This window comes from Sarcophilus harrisii, chromosome 3 (genome assembly GCF_902635505.1).
Source record: "Sarcophilus harrisii chromosome 3, mSarHar1.11, whole genome shotgun sequence".
In the NCBI taxonomy this organism is placed as follows: Eukaryota; Metazoa; Chordata; class Mammalia; order Dasyuromorphia; family Dasyuridae; genus Sarcophilus; species Sarcophilus harrisii.
In genome coordinates this window covers 80,754,108-80,769,661 of record NC_045428.1, presented here as the reverse complement: position 1 = coordinate 80,769,661, position 15,554 = coordinate 80,754,108, and the positions used below count along the sequence as shown (strand labels likewise).

General features: G+C 34.4%; 1 protein-coding gene across 5 annotated transcripts in view; it reads left to right on the top strand.

Annotated features, from left to right (window-relative positions):
* The window catches only part of NBEAL1 (neurobeachin like 1), a 188,210-nt gene that overhangs the window by 14,417 nt on the left and 158,239 nt on the right, over positions 1 to 15,554 (top strand). Inside the window, exon 2 of one of the 5 annotated variants that reach the window (XM_031958302.1) lies at positions 2,802 to 2,921. The exons of the other annotated variants lie outside the window; for them this stretch is intronic. The gene's annotated coding sequence lies outside the window, so the exon portion shown is untranslated. The remainder of the gene's footprint in view (positions 1 to 2,801; positions 2,922 to 15,554) is intronic. 5 annotated transcript variants of the gene reach the window in all.

Genomic DNA, 15,554 nt, shown 5'->3' with positions numbered 1-15,554 from the left:
GAAAATGTTATATAATTCAGGAATTATCCTAAAAACAACAAATTTGATGTTCTTCATATCTGTGATTACTCAAGAAAGAATCCATTAAGGGAAAACTAATCTGTGCTGATTATTCTGATTATCACAATCAGAAAGTTTTTCTTAAATGTTTAGTATATGCTAGATACTGGTCTAAGCTCTAAAAAAATGTAGACAAAAATGAAATAATTTATGCCTTAAAAAAATGTATGTTTCTATTCAATATATATATATAGGACTGCTTGCCATCTAGGGGAGGGGGTGGAGGGAGAGAGGGGAAAAATCGGAACAAAAGTGAGTGCAAGGGATAATGTTGTAAAAAATTACCCTGGCATGGGTTCTGTCAATAAAAAGTTATTATAATAATAATAAAAAAACAAAAACAAAAGAAAAACAAAAAAAAGTATGTTTCATTTGGGGAGTTGACATGAAAATACATGAGTATGTACAAAATAGATGTGAGGTAATTTGGTAGACAATAGCAAAGAAAGGATAAGGAGAGGCTTAGTGAAGAACATTGTGCTTGCAATAGGTAGTGGCCTTTTGAGTGAAGAGAAGGGGACATATCCAAGAGATGTCAAAATAGAGTTGCAAGGCCAAGCCATTAAATATATCATTGCCTCCTTCTGGGATAGATATAACTGATGAAGCATGATTAGATCCATAAGTGAATAATAAGAAGAAAATAATTTGTCTTGCATTTGGGAAATCACTTAGTGCTTCCAACACATTGAGTTTCCTCCCCAGTACAAGGCTCTCTCTTTTATTTTATTTTTTGAGGCGATCCTGTTTTATTTACCAATTCAATTTAGCAAGCATATTTTAAGCATCTATCTTTGTGTGAGACATTCTGCTAGGCACTGGGGATTTAGAAACAAAATGGTGAGGAAGTATCTTGGATCTTCTAGTTCTGTGGGTTTGTTTTTGTAACACACCTTGCTTTATGAATCATATTGGTAGAGAAAAATCAGAGCAAAAGGGAAAAAAAAATTGTAGAGAAAAAAACCCAGAAAAAAGAAGTGAGCTTAGCATGTATTGATTTACATTCAGTCTCCTTAGTTTGGTTCTGTGAATTTGTAACAATGAATTCTTCTCTGAGATGGATGTAAACTATGTCCAGGATAACTGCAACCTCATAGGTCTCAGTGAACTGGTATCTACTATTGAGAGGCACTAGATATGATCCTTTATTTGAGCTCTGATGAAGAGTTAGAGAAAAAGCCCAACCAGAGACTCTTGATCAAGCTGGCATCCAAAATGCTACATCTCCACAAACTGGCATGGTCCAGATGTTGGAAACATATCAGTTGGGACACTTTGACTGATGTCTCCAAGTATATTGTGAAAATCCATCTATGTTGCCCATTGGACTATCAGATTTATCAGGTGAGTCCCTGGTGAAGCAGTACTGCCTCACATACATGGGTGTCTACTCACTCAAGTTGTCAAGGCACCTCTACGGCCTTTTCACACTGCCTTTCCTTAATAGTTTTCATGAAGCATCTGAATTTAGCCTGCCCTCCGCTTTGTGCTGAGGTTTGATGGCTCCAGGCCTACCTTTGTCACTTTTTGACTGCAAATTCTGGAAGAAACTTGTCAAGAATCAATCAGTCTGTAAATTTTTATTAGTTGTCGACTATAGGCCAGACATTGTGCTAACACTGGGAATACAAAAGAGACAAGACAGTCCCTGCCTTCAAGGAGTGTACCACAGAAATGCCCTGACAGGATAGTGGGCTGACTTGTCTCCTCTGCTCCCAACACCTCAGATTGGGTTAGCATTTTTCAGTTTAAAATTAAGAGGTCATTATTGTAGTGGTAAGATGGGAGGATAAAATAAAGTGGTAGAAAACAAACACACACACACACACACTTATTGCATTGCCTTTTTGAGCCAAGTACTTGAGCCAAGACCAAAATGAAACAGTTCTGCCTTCAAGGAACTTATATTACTTGAAGGTTGTTGTGGCAGTTTCAAAACAAAATCTGTCTGGGATTTCAATACTGCACAATTGTAAGTCATCATCATCATTCCTGACTGCTAGAGCATAAATACTGCTGGTGGACTAACTCACCAACAAGTTACATGATTCCAGATGGATGCGGATTCTGACAGGCTGATGGAAGTCACACTGATTTTTGTGTCAGCCCCAACTCCTCAATAATAATTTATAACTCCTTACCCAGAAATTGAGACTTAGTCAGAATTTCTGAAATGGATCTCATTCTCCTCAATTGTTCTCTGCTGGCCACTGGAGAAAAAAAAAAAGATGGGAAAATATCAACCCTCTCTCATTGGGCCAATCTTGGTTCTGGAGCTTCTGAGTCTTAGAGTTCTGATTTTTCTGTGTTTTAAGAAATAGCATTCTGGTTTATACCTGATACTTGTCAGATATTTGGGGAAACTTCTGCCTGGGCCTGAGTTGGAAGACATTTTCTGGGTGCCTTCAAGGGAAGCTGCCTTCTGAGAGGAGACTTTCTGAGAAGAGCCTCAGCTATTTATACTAAAAGATGAAGTTGCTTTACACAATTTTCTGGCTGTTTTCTTTGACCTTTCTTATAAAAGCGATAGGGTGAAGGGGCAACTAGGTAGGGCAATGGAAGAGTACCAGCCCTGATATCAGGAGGACATGAGTTTAAATCTAGTCTCAGACATTTAATACTTCCTAGCTGTGTGACCCTGGGCAAGTCACTTAATCCCAGTTGCTTCAGGAAAAAAAAAAGCAATAGAGTGATTTCTGTATGGCTGTAGAGATTCATTTAAAAATCCTTGTGATACTTAGATACTGCATCAGCGATGACTAGAAAATAATGCAAAGTCAGAGTCATCCAGTGAAGAAACAGAAGCAAGAAACCATTCACAAGAGTTCCACCAGGGACCACAGTCTGCCAAGACCTAAAAGGTACAGGTGATGCACAAGTCATTGGAAAGGAGGGTGACAGGCAATTAGGTTGTAGTATAGCAGTGGCCTTAGGGATACCACCAGGAAGTGGATGATTAGAAAAGTAAATGCCTGAGAGCTTTTCAGATTGTCATCTTAAACAACATCTCTCTCTCCTTCTTCCTTTTTTTTTCCAACCATATTCCAAAATAGCCTTCTAAACTCCTTAGAAGCATTTTCTCTCTTCTCACTCCTCTGTTCTGTGCAGCCCAATATCCAGCTTCATCATTGGACTGAATCTGCTCTTTTCAAAGTTATCAAAGATCTAATTGCTAAATCTTTTATTCTTTTTTTTTTATTTTTATTTTTATTTATTTTTTTTTTTTTTAGTAATCTTCCTTCTTGATCTTTGCTGCATTTGACCTTGTTGATTAACATCTTCTCTTGGATATTCTTTCCTCTTTGGGTTTTCATGATACTGCTCTTTTTTTTTTAGTTCTCCTACTTGTCTAACTGCTCCTTTCTCATTACTGTTGCTGGCTCACTGTCCATATCATGCATCTTGACTGTGGGTGTGTCCCAATCCTAAAAGTACTTTACATTCTTTATTTTGCTGATCTACAAGTAAAATCAGATTTATACAACATCCTTATTTAGAACAAAACAACTGTGAGGACTATGTTATTTTCTTCATTTTACTAATGAGGAAATTGAGACTAGAGAGGTTAAGTGACTTGCCTGGGATTCCACAGCAAATAAGACAGGATTTGAACTTATATCTTCCATAAATCTAATTCTGTTGCATAGGCTACTTGGTTACTTAGGTGCTAACTCATCTTTTCCCACCCACTTATTAAAGTTCCCTATTTATGCTGAAGACCCCATTATTCTTTCACAGCTTTCTATGACTTTACTCTCACTAAGTAATCATTAGGTTATATCTAATCATTTGCTAAATATTGCTGTTTCTACCTTCATAACATTTATCACATCAGCTACTGTGTCAGTATAGACCATCATCATCTGTTATCTGGATTATTGTAACAGGTTCTAAAAGATTATCCTTGCTGCAGTTCTCTGACCACTTATATCCATCCTACACAGTGTTCCCAGATGGGCTTCCCCCAGACTGTCTTTCCTCAGTTAACTCCAATAGTTTCATATTGCTTCTAGCATAAAATATATGTTCATCTTTTTGGCCTAAGGCTTTTCACAACCTGTCTTTCTAGTTTCACTAATGTTACTCTTCCAGTATTCTGTGATCTAGCCAAATTGTTATGATCTCTAGGTACTTACATATGATAGTCCATCTAGTATCCCCATGACTTTGAATTGATCATGCCCATGCTTGAATGTATGGGATATTCATGGAGGTCTAGCACCTCTGGTGTAAAGGTTTGCTGAGCCTTTTTCGGGGTTGTTCTTCCACCTTTGGTATCCACCTGTCACCCCAGTCTCACCTGTGGCTCCAAGAATCTATGACATATATGCAGTGATCACACCCTGGTAAAACTATTTCAGCAGATGAGCTAACCAGATTGAAGGTTCAACAGGCCTGAAAGCCATCCTTTTTTAGTTTTAGGAGTATGTTTATCTCAAGCATGTGAAGACTTCTCTTGGTAGAATGGGCAGATGAGAACAATTTGTTCCAACAGCTTTCAAGAAGGAGGCTAAAGCAAGTGCAAAGAAGTGTTTAGAGCTTAGTCAGACATCAAGAGAAGCCAGGGCTGTCCACTACATCCTGGGCCATTGATGCTTATCTTAATTTTTGTCTTGCCATTGAATTTTTTTTTTTTTTTGAGGCAATTAGGGTTAAGTGACTTGCCCAAGGCCACATACTTAGGAAGTGTTAAGTGTCTGAGATAATATTTGAACTCAGGTCCTCCTGACTTCAGGGCTGGTGCTCTATCCATTGCGCCACCCTACTTGCCATTGAATTTTGATGATTCTGGAAGAGTGAGTGAGGCAGACAGTGCAATTTTGCCTCTTGAATCCAATTTAAAACATCCCTCTGGATGTAATTGGTTCTCTTTGATTGTTTTTTTTCTTAATAGTATTTTATTTTTCTAAGTACATGTACCTGTAAAGATAGTTTTCAACATTCATTTTTGTAAAACTTTGCCTTCCAAGTTTTTTTCCCTCTTTATCCCTCCCTTCCCCCTTTCCCAAGAAAACAATCAATCTGATATAGGTTAAATATGTGCTGTCCTTTTAAATATATTTCTTTAATTGTTAGGTTGTACAAGAAAAATCAGACCAAAAAAGGGGGAAAAAGCCCTTTTTTTTTAATTTGAGAAAGGAAAAAGCAAATAAAAAAAGGTGAAAATACTGTACTTCAATCCACATTCAGTCTCCATAGTTTTCCTTTGAATGTGATTGACATTTTCCATCCCAAGTCTGTTGAGTCACCAAATTGTTGATAAGAACCAAATTCATCCAGTTGGTCATCACATAATCTTGTTATTACTGTATATAATGTTCTCTTGGTTCTGCTCACTTCAATCAGCATCAGTTCTTGTGCCTGTACCAGGCTTTTCTGAAATCAGCCTGCTCATCAGATCTTATTTCTATAAGATCTGATAATATTCCATATTCTATAAGATCAGTAATATTCCATTACCTTCATATACCATAACTTATTCAGCCATTCCCCAACTGATGGGCATCCAGTCAATTTCCAGTTCCTTGCCACAACAAAAAGAGCTGCTACAAATTTTTTTGTACATATGAGTCCTTTTTCCTTTTTTATAATCTCTTTGGGATATAGACCCAGTAGTGAGACTGCTGGATCAAAGGGTATACACAGTTTTATAGCCCTTTTGGTATTGTTCCAAATTGTTCTCCAGAATGATTGAATCAGTTTACAACTCCACCAACAGTATATTAGTGTTCCAGTTTTCCCATATCCATCATTATCTTTTCCTGTCATCTTGGCTAATCTGTGAGATATGAAGTGGTACCTCAGAATTGTCTTAATTTTCATTTCTCTAATCAGTAGTAATTTAGAGCATTTTTTCATATGACTAGAAATAGCTTTAATTTCTTCATCTGAAAATTGTTCATATACTTTGCATTGGTCTTCTTTGAAAAAGAAGGAAGAACCAACAGCAAACAAACGTATGTCAGAAATGTCTACCCACTTCACCTCTTATTCATAGAATATCTTTAAAATGTACTTCAAGGACCATATTTTCTATACAGAGCCTTTCCTAACCTACCTCCCCTCAAAACTACTACTTTTCTTTTCAAACAACCTTGCATGTAAACTTTTCATTTTATTCTTTTTATATTCTTTTACATAAATATCCTTTTTAGTATTTATTGCCTTCCCTATTAGAATATAAGCTCCCTGAGAATGGGGACTGTCATAATTTTTGTTATAAAGTCAATATTTCAGAAATGCACATTGGTAACATTAGATGCCTATAATAGCAAGACAAGAAAAAAAAAACCAATGAGTTGAATTTACTCTTAAGAAAATATGTGAAGGAATAGCTTTTATTATCAGGATTCAGAGTACTCAAAAGTTTACAAAATGTTTTGTGTACATTCTTTCTTCAATTTGTCAGTTTTTTTTTTTTCTTCATGAATTCTTGGAATCTTTTTTTTTTTTTTTAAGGATCCATTTTTTTTTCTTCAAAGTGGATGTTTAGATTTGCTGGTAGGTTAATTTTAGGATTAAAGCCCACTTTTAAAATATTTGCAAAATCTAACTAAATGTTTTCTGCATTTTGTAGAAAAATATAGTAAAATATCATATGTAGTACTTTTTCTGGCAGGTTGAAAGATTTTATTTTATTGCTATAGTTTTGAAGTTTGGATCAATTACAGTGAATTTTAAGTTTTTCCTTGGTAATCTTCTGTGGGTTCTTTTCATTTGCAGGTTTTACATGTTCTTGGTCCTTCTGGGAAATTGTTTTGAATAACTTCTTCATCTTTTTTTTTTTTAATTAAAACTTTTTATTTACAAAACATATGCTTGGGTAATTTTTCAAATTGACCCTTGCAAAACCTTCTGTTCCAAATTTTCCTCTTCTTCACCCCAATCCCTCCCCTAGGTGGCAGGTAGTCCAATACATGTTAAATATTGAATAACATCTTAACTATAATAAGCAGATTCTTTTCCTTTTCTATGTGTTCCAAGACACCAATAATTTTGGGGTTCATCTTTATAGATCTGTGCTCCAAATATGTAATTTTTTCCCTGCATAGTTTCCAAATATTTTTTCAGTTATTTTCTAAGCTTTCTTCCCATTCTATTTTAATTACATTTTCTGTTCATTGCTTCTTTAGTGAAGTTTTTATATCTTGTATGTTATTTTAAATATTTTTTTAGTTCTTTTTGAGATTTTCCTTTGGGGGGGGTAATTTCTTAAAAACATTCAGGTATTGCTTTATTCACTTGAATTTTTTTTTTCAACTGCATTCATATTTTTACCTCCATTAAATTTTGTGGCTTTCTTCTCATGTTATAGAAGTGGACTTTGGTTTTCAAAGGCTGCACCAATGGATCTAAAGCTCTATTAAATCCTAACAAACTGAGGACACTCCTGATGATGTATATTGTAGCCTTTTTGCTAGAGGTTGTTCACCATGTGTTATTTGAATTTTTTTTTTTTTTTTTTCCCCATAGCAACTCATTAAATCATCATTTTGTGGTGTATATGGGAGTTACTGGGGCATATAAACATATTCTGTAAAATAAACTATGAAACAAGACTGAGTTTTGTTATGATTTTTAAAAACCTTATGTAGTTGTTTGGATGTGCCTCTGTATAATTTATTCAATTAGCAAAAATTTGCCTTCTCTACCTCTTACCCTAGCCACCAATTAAAAAAAAGAAAAAGAAAAATGGAACTCTTGTTTACAAACATGATTCTTGAAAGAAAAAAAACCCCGTATTGACTATATCTTCCAAAAGAATCTCATTCTATATTGCGTCCTTCATCTCTTTCAAGAAGTGAGTAGCATGTTTCATCATGAGTCTTCTGTTGATGGTTAGTTATTATGCTGATCAGAGTTCTAAAGTCTTTTAAAAGTTGTTTGTCTTTACAATATTGTTTTCATATAAATTATTCTTCTAGTTCTGTTCATTTTACTTTGCATCAGTTCATAGAAATCTTTCTAGCTTTCTCTGATATCATAAGAAATGATACCATCATTTCTTATAGCACAGTAGTAATTTGTTCACAGTCATATATCATAACTGATTCAGCCATTCCTCAACTCCTGGTCTTTCCTTCAAATTCCTATTCTTTGTCAATCCCAAAATAGCTCCAAATATTTTTGTACATCTTTAGAATTCATTTTAAGTCTAATTCCTTCCTTTTTTTACCCTCCCTCTAATTATCTTTTTTCCTTTTCTTCTTTTTTTGTTGAATTAAATGTATTGTCTTACCAAGTTTTGTATGTGTATTTTTTTTCCCATTATTCCTTCCCCTTTCTTTGAATAGAAGTCAATTTGTGTACCCTGGTTATGGGAGATTAATTTTACTTAGCCCTTTCTTTTTATCTTCTTCTCCCCCAGTGTATCCCTCTTCTCCTTCCTTTCTTCTTTTAAGATTATCAAAATACTATAGAACGATTCTCAGACCTTCCACCTAATTAGATTTCCTTTGTAGTAACTCCTTATGATTATACGTTTTAGAGGATATACAACTTTTCATCATCCCATATTAGGATGTAATCAATTGATCCTTTTTACTTCATTGTTATTGTTCATGTTTGCTCTTTGGGGGTGTGTGTGTGTGTGTGTGTGTAGAATTACTGCTTGAATTTCAGTTTCCATACTATTCTATTTCATTAAAGGTCCATTTTCCCTCCTCTGTAGGATCATATTTACTTTTTCTAAGTAAATTATTCTTTATTCTAAGTCTATATCCTTTGTCTCCTGAAATATATTTCACTTTTCCTGCTCCTTTATAGTGGTAGCTGCTAAATCATATGTGATTGTGACTGTTGCTCCTTAGTATTTGAATTCTTTCTTTCTGGGTGCTTGCAGCATTTTTCTTTGACTTAGAAGCTTTAGATTTGTAAAGTGCTTGATTGCCAAATGGAACATTTAAAATTCGATCCTGAGTTGTGTGTGTGTGTGTGTGTGTGTGTGTGTGTGTGTGTGTGGTGTGAGATATGGTCAGAGGTGACAGCTGAATGAATGATGTGGAGAGATGTACTGAAGTGGGGAAAAATTTTTGTCTGATAGACTAGCATGCAGGCTATTATAATAGGGCAGGCATGAAGGCCTGTAACAACATCCTGATTCTGCAGTATCAGAAGAAAAGAGGGGCATATACAAGAGATTTAACAGAGTTAGATTTGTCAGGATGTGGCAACAGACTGGATTTGGTGAGTGAAACAGTTGAGAATTGAAGAGAACACCTAGAATTTGGACTTAACTAGAAAGGTGGTGGTATCTTGGATAGTAATAGAAAAGTTAAGAATAAGTGAGTATTTTGAGTGAGAAGATAAGGAGTTCAATTTTAGATATATTGAATTTAGTATGTCTGTGGGACATTCAGTTCAAGATGAAACTAAATGTTAATAGGTTATATTAAATTTTTTTATTCCATTTTTGCTTATGCTTAATTCCTCAATTTCTTTTTATAATTAGTAATTTTGGGGACAGTATATCAAATAATTGTGGTGATATGGACCTCCTTGCTTTACTCTTGATCTTACTGGAAAACTCTAGTATTTCTCCATTAAATGTAATGATAACTCTTGGTTTTAGATAAGTATTATTTACCATATTAAGAAAAATAGGATTTTTTTTCTTATGCTTCTTAGTGGTTTTGACAGATTTGGGTGTTGTATTTTGTCGAGTTTTTCTATATTTTTGATATAATCATGTGTTTTTAAAGTTTTCTTTTACTATTAATTTGTTATATTGCATTTATCATTTTCCTAATATTGAACCAACACTGCATTCCTGTTATAAATACAGCTGGGCCAAGGACATTATCTTTTTAATGTTTTGCTGTTACTTTTTTGCTAATAAAAAAAAAACTTTGTGTTGGTCTCAGATATTAGTATGTTTTTTCTTTATTTTTTTAATATCTAGTTTTAGGTGTCAGGATCATTTTTACTTGTAGCAGGAGTTTGGAAGGATCCTTTCCCCACATTAAAAAAATAGGTTTTTATTTTTCAAAATACATACAAAGATAGTTTTCAACATTTACCCTTGAAAAACCTTGTTTTCCAAATTTTTCTCCCTCCCTCCTCACTTCTCTCTTCCCTAGAGAGCAAGTAATTTTGTAAGTTTATACATTATAGCTTAAACATATGCAATTCTTTGAAACATTTCCACATTTATCATGCTGTATAAGAAAAATCTGATCAAAAGGGAAGAAAATGAGAAAGAAAAAAAACAAGCAAATAGCCAGCAACCACAACAAAAAAGATGAAAATACTATGTTGTGATCCATATCCAGTCTCCATAGTCCTCTCTCTGGATACAGATAAGTCTTTCCTTTGCTAGTCTATTGAAACTACCTTGAATCACCTGATGGTTGAAAAGAACCAAATCCATCACAGTTAATCATCACATAATCTTGTTGCTTGTATACAATGTTTTCTTGGTTCTACTCACTTCACTCAGCATCAGTTCATGTAAGTCTTTTCAGGCTTTTCTGAAATCAGCCTATTCATCATTTCTAATTAGAAAAGTAATATTCTATTACATTCATATACCACAACTTATTCAGCCATTTTTCAACTGATGGATATCCACTCAGTTTCTAATTCCTTGCCACTATACAAAGGGCTGGACAAACATTTCTGCAAAAGTGGGTTCTTTTCCCTTTTTTATGATCTCTTTGGAATAGAGATCCAGTAGAGGTACTGCTGGATGTTGGAGAAATAGTATTTACTGACATTTATAGAAAAAGTTAACAAATTTAAATATTTTTAAAAAATTAACCACAAAGGTTTTGCAAATAATATATGTAATATTGGGGTTTATTGTTCTTTGAATGTTTGATAGAAGGCTCTTACAAATCTCTGCAATTCCAGTTTTTTGTTTTTTTTTTGGTAGTCTTTAATGATTTTTTGAAATTTTTTTTTTTTTTTGAGATTTTATTATTTGAATTCTGAATACAAATTCGAAATTTGAATTTGTATTTCCTGTTCTGTTAACTTAGGTATTTATTTACTAATTTTTTTTTACGATACTCACCCCTTTCTTTGATCATTTTTGTATAACTGGGTAAGATAGTTTACCAGAGTTTGCAGTGGCTCCCCTGGTGCTATTCATTGTGAAGAAAAAGGACCCCAAACTAATAACATACTCCACAATTTAGGCTGACGCCTGCCAGAAACAATTTCATGAATTTAACATTATTCTGTATCCAAGCCATTTAGCTTAGAGAGAAAGATGTCCAAACTAGTATAGTTCCTCATATCCTCTGATGTGACTATACTCCACAAATGATTTTATAGGAATGTTGAACCAAAAAAAGATCATAATGTACTAGAATACAATTTTGGATTAATTTTCCAGAACCACTCAGTTCCTTCCTGGACTATTTCCCTTAATGATTAAAAAAGAATTCCTTCCTGTGATCATTATTTTAACCTTGAATTTTAAAAGAGAAGACACAGTGGTGGATCATGACTTAGTTTAGTTATCTTATTTAGAGTTGTTAGCTTTATTCCATTTCAGAGGAAGACCTTAGCTTTTGTTCTCACTTTCCTAAAGAGGAAAGTCTAGAAAAAGTTTTATGTTGGAGAAATAATATTTACTGACGTTTCTAGAAAAGGTTAACAGAAATTTAAATATTTAAAAAAAAATAACACCATTGTTTTTTTTTTTTTTTTTTAAATTTAATAGCCTTTTATTTACAGGATATATACATGGGTAACTTTACAGCATTAACAATTGCCAAACCTCTTGTTCCAATTTTTCACCTCTTACTCCCCCACCCCCTCCCCTAAATGGCAGGATGACCAGTAGATGTTAAATATATTAAAATATAACTTAGATACATAATAAGTATACATGACCAAAACATTATTTTGCTGTACAAAAAGAATCAGACTCTGAATTATTGTACAATTAGCTTGTGAAGGAAATCAAAAATGCATGTGTACATAAATATAGGGATTGGGAATTCAATGTAATGGTTTTTAGTCATCTCCCAGAGTTCTTTTTCTGGGTATAGCTGGTTCAGTTCATTACTGCTCCATTAGAAATGATTTGGTTGATCTTGTTGCTGAGGATGGCCTGATCCATCAGAACTGGTCATCATCTAGTATTGTTGTTGAAGTATATAATGATCTCCTGGTCCTGCTCATTTCACTCAGCATCAGTTCGTGTAAGTCTCTCCAGGCCTTTCTGAAATCATCCTGTTGGTCATTTCTTACAGAACAGTAATATTCCATAATTTTCATATACCACAATTTATTCAGCCATTCTCCAACTGATGGACATCCATTCAGTTTCCAGTTTCTAGCCACTACAAAAGGGCTGCCACAAACATTCGTGCACATACAGGTCCCTTTCCTTCTTTTATAATCTCTTTGGGATATAATCCCAGTAGTAACACTGCTTGGATCAAAGGGTATGCACAGTTTGATAACTTTTTGAGCATAGTTCCAAACTACTCTCCAAAATGGTTGGATTCGTTTCACAACTCCACCAACAATGAATCAATGTCCCAGTTTTCCCACACCCCTCCAACAATCATCATTATTTTTTCCTGTCATCTTAGCCAATCTGACAGGTGTGTAGTGGTATCTTAGAGTTGTCTTAATTTGCATTTCTCTGATTAATAATGACTTGGAGCATCTTTTCATATGACTAGAAATAGTTTCAATTTCTTCATCTGAGAATTGTCTGTTCATATCCTTTGACCATTTTTCAATTGGAGAATGGCTTGATTTTTATAAATTAGAGTTAATTCTCATATATTTTGGAAATGAGGCCTTTATCAGAACCTTTGACTGTAAAAATATTTTCCCAGTTTATTGCTTCCTTCTAATCTTGTCTGCATTAGTTTTGTTTGTACAAAAACTTTTCAGTTTGGTATAATCAAAATTTTCTATTTTGTGATCAGTAATGATCTCTAGTTCTGCTTTTGGTCATAAAGACCTTCCCCTTCCACAGGTCTGAGAGGTAAACTATCCTATGTTCCTCTAATTTATTAATGATTTCATTCTTTATGCCTAGGTCATGAACCCATTTTGACCTTATCTTGGTGTACGGCGTTAAGTATGGATCAATGCCTAGTTTCTGCCATATTAGTTTCCAATTTTCCCAGCAATTTTTATCAAACAGTAAGTTCTTATCCCAAAAGCTGGGATCTTTGGGTTTGTCAAAGACTAGGTTGCTATATTTGTTGACTGTTTTATCCCTTGAACCTACTCTATTCCACTGATCAACTAATCTATTCCTTAGCCAATACCAAATAGTTTTGGTAACTGCTGCTCTATAATATAATTTTAGATCTGGTACAGCTAAGCCACCATCATTTGATTTTTTTTCATTAATTCCTTGAAATTTTGACCTTTTGTTTTTCCATATGAACTTTGTTGTTATTTTTCTAGGTCATTAAAATAGTTTTTTGGGAGTCTGATTGGTATAGGCTAAATAAATAGATTAGTTTAGGTAATATTGTCATCTTTATTATATTTGCTCGCCCTATCCAAGAGCATTTAATATTTTTCCAATTGGTTAGATCAGACTTAATTTGTGTGAAAAGTGGTCTGTAATTTTGCTCATAAAGTTTCTGAATTTCCCTTGGCAGATAGATTCCTAAATATTTTATATTATCAGTAGTTACTTTAAATGGAATTTCTCTTTGTAACTCTGACTGTTGGATTTTGTTAGTGATATATAAGAATGCTGATGACTTATGTGGGTTTATTTTATAACCAGCAACTTTGCTAAAGTTGTGGATTATTTCTAATAACTTTTTAGCAGAATCTCTGGGGTTCTCTAAGTATACCATCATGTCATCGGCAAAGAGTGATAATTTGGCTTCCTCATTGCCTATTCTTATTCCTTTAATCTCTTTCTCAGCTCTTATTGCTATAGCTAGCGTTTCTAATACAATATTAAATAGTAACGGTGATAGTGGGCAACCTAACACCATTGTTTTCAATCAGCTTCTGCAGGAACTCCTTTTTACATTTAAACCAAGCTTCCCCATCTGATGTTAAAGTTTAAAACTGCACTAAGACATTTGAGCCATTCTGTACGTTTTGTGTTTTCTGTAAGAGAGAGCCAGGGTTTTCTACAACATTTGTATAGATAGCTAGGTGAAGAGTAAAAGGTGTAATGACTGAGCAGACAAAGATCCAAGCTTTCAGGTTTATCAATTTATTAAGCAATTAATGCCAATCACCTAAAAATTGGGACCAATTGTCTTTATGTTTGGCCCTTTGGACCCCAAATATAGGTGGAGATAGACTTATACATGAAAAATAATCAAATAAGATTAGTTAATTAAAAGAAAATAATTAACCAGAATGCAAAATTAGGAAATCTGATTTCTAATTGGAGGAAAGACTAGGGACTTTCTAAATTGGGAGGGAGAGAGTGAACAGGTACCATAGAAAGAGGTGACCCACTCTTGTACTCGGTCAGAATGTCTATTCAGTAAAAGGAATATGGTAACAATAACTGATTAACACAAAGCCAGTTTTCAGATAAGACATATAATGTTTCTTGAGATACATAACTGGGAGAAAACTCCTTGCATCAGTTTTTGAATCTGACTAGATTTAAGGATCTGTAAATAGTAGGTGTAGAGATGATCTAGCTTTCCAGCCATGCAGGGCTAGGTTTTTTCCCAATTACCACAATTAAATAAAGATTTTTTTTTTATAAGACAGAAATTGTAATAAATTTATAATTGAATAGAAAGGGAATTGAATTCACTAATAAGATGGAATTATGGTTCACTTAATTCCCACAATTAATCATTTGCTGTTTTAGTCTCCTCAAATTCCCTCAGTTAATTTAATCTTGAATCTGATAATCATTTTTGCATACCCATGACCCCCCACCACATTTCCATTTACTTTTTTTGGTCTTATTTCATATTATTCTTCTCACACACATTTTGTTCCATTTACAGTTTCCTTTGCTGGTCCCTATATATGACAGGATCCAGTTGCCAATCTCTATATTTTTTCACACGACTCCCCCATGTCCACAACATCTTTGTGTTATATAAATGTTAGCTATTATTCTTTTCATCTTAGTCTCCTAGAACAAGGAGTGAGATATATGTAAGAGAATCCATGGGAATGTGGGAGGAAAATTAGTAGAACTGAAGATAGCAGCACAGCTGTTTAGCATGCTTGAAGTTACCACCTGTCTCCTACTGCCTCCTCATTGTGGGCTGGGCTGGATGGTCAGCTGTGTGTACTTCCTATTAGGCCAGAAGATGGGCATACAATCTTGTCTTGCTTAGTCCTGGCAGCGCAGGACTTGCCTGAGTTTCTCTTCCCACACTCTGAAGAACAAGAGGAGCTAGTTCATTCAGGGCTTAGGACAAATTGCATCAAAGAGAGCATGAGAGGAACACACCTGGGAGCTAGAGCTAATAGCTTTGTAACTAGAATGAACAGTCTAAAGTCAGCAGAATCACTCACTTATCAGTCACTCTGGAAGCTTATGAAAGCGGTCATCTATTAATAGGAGATTGGGG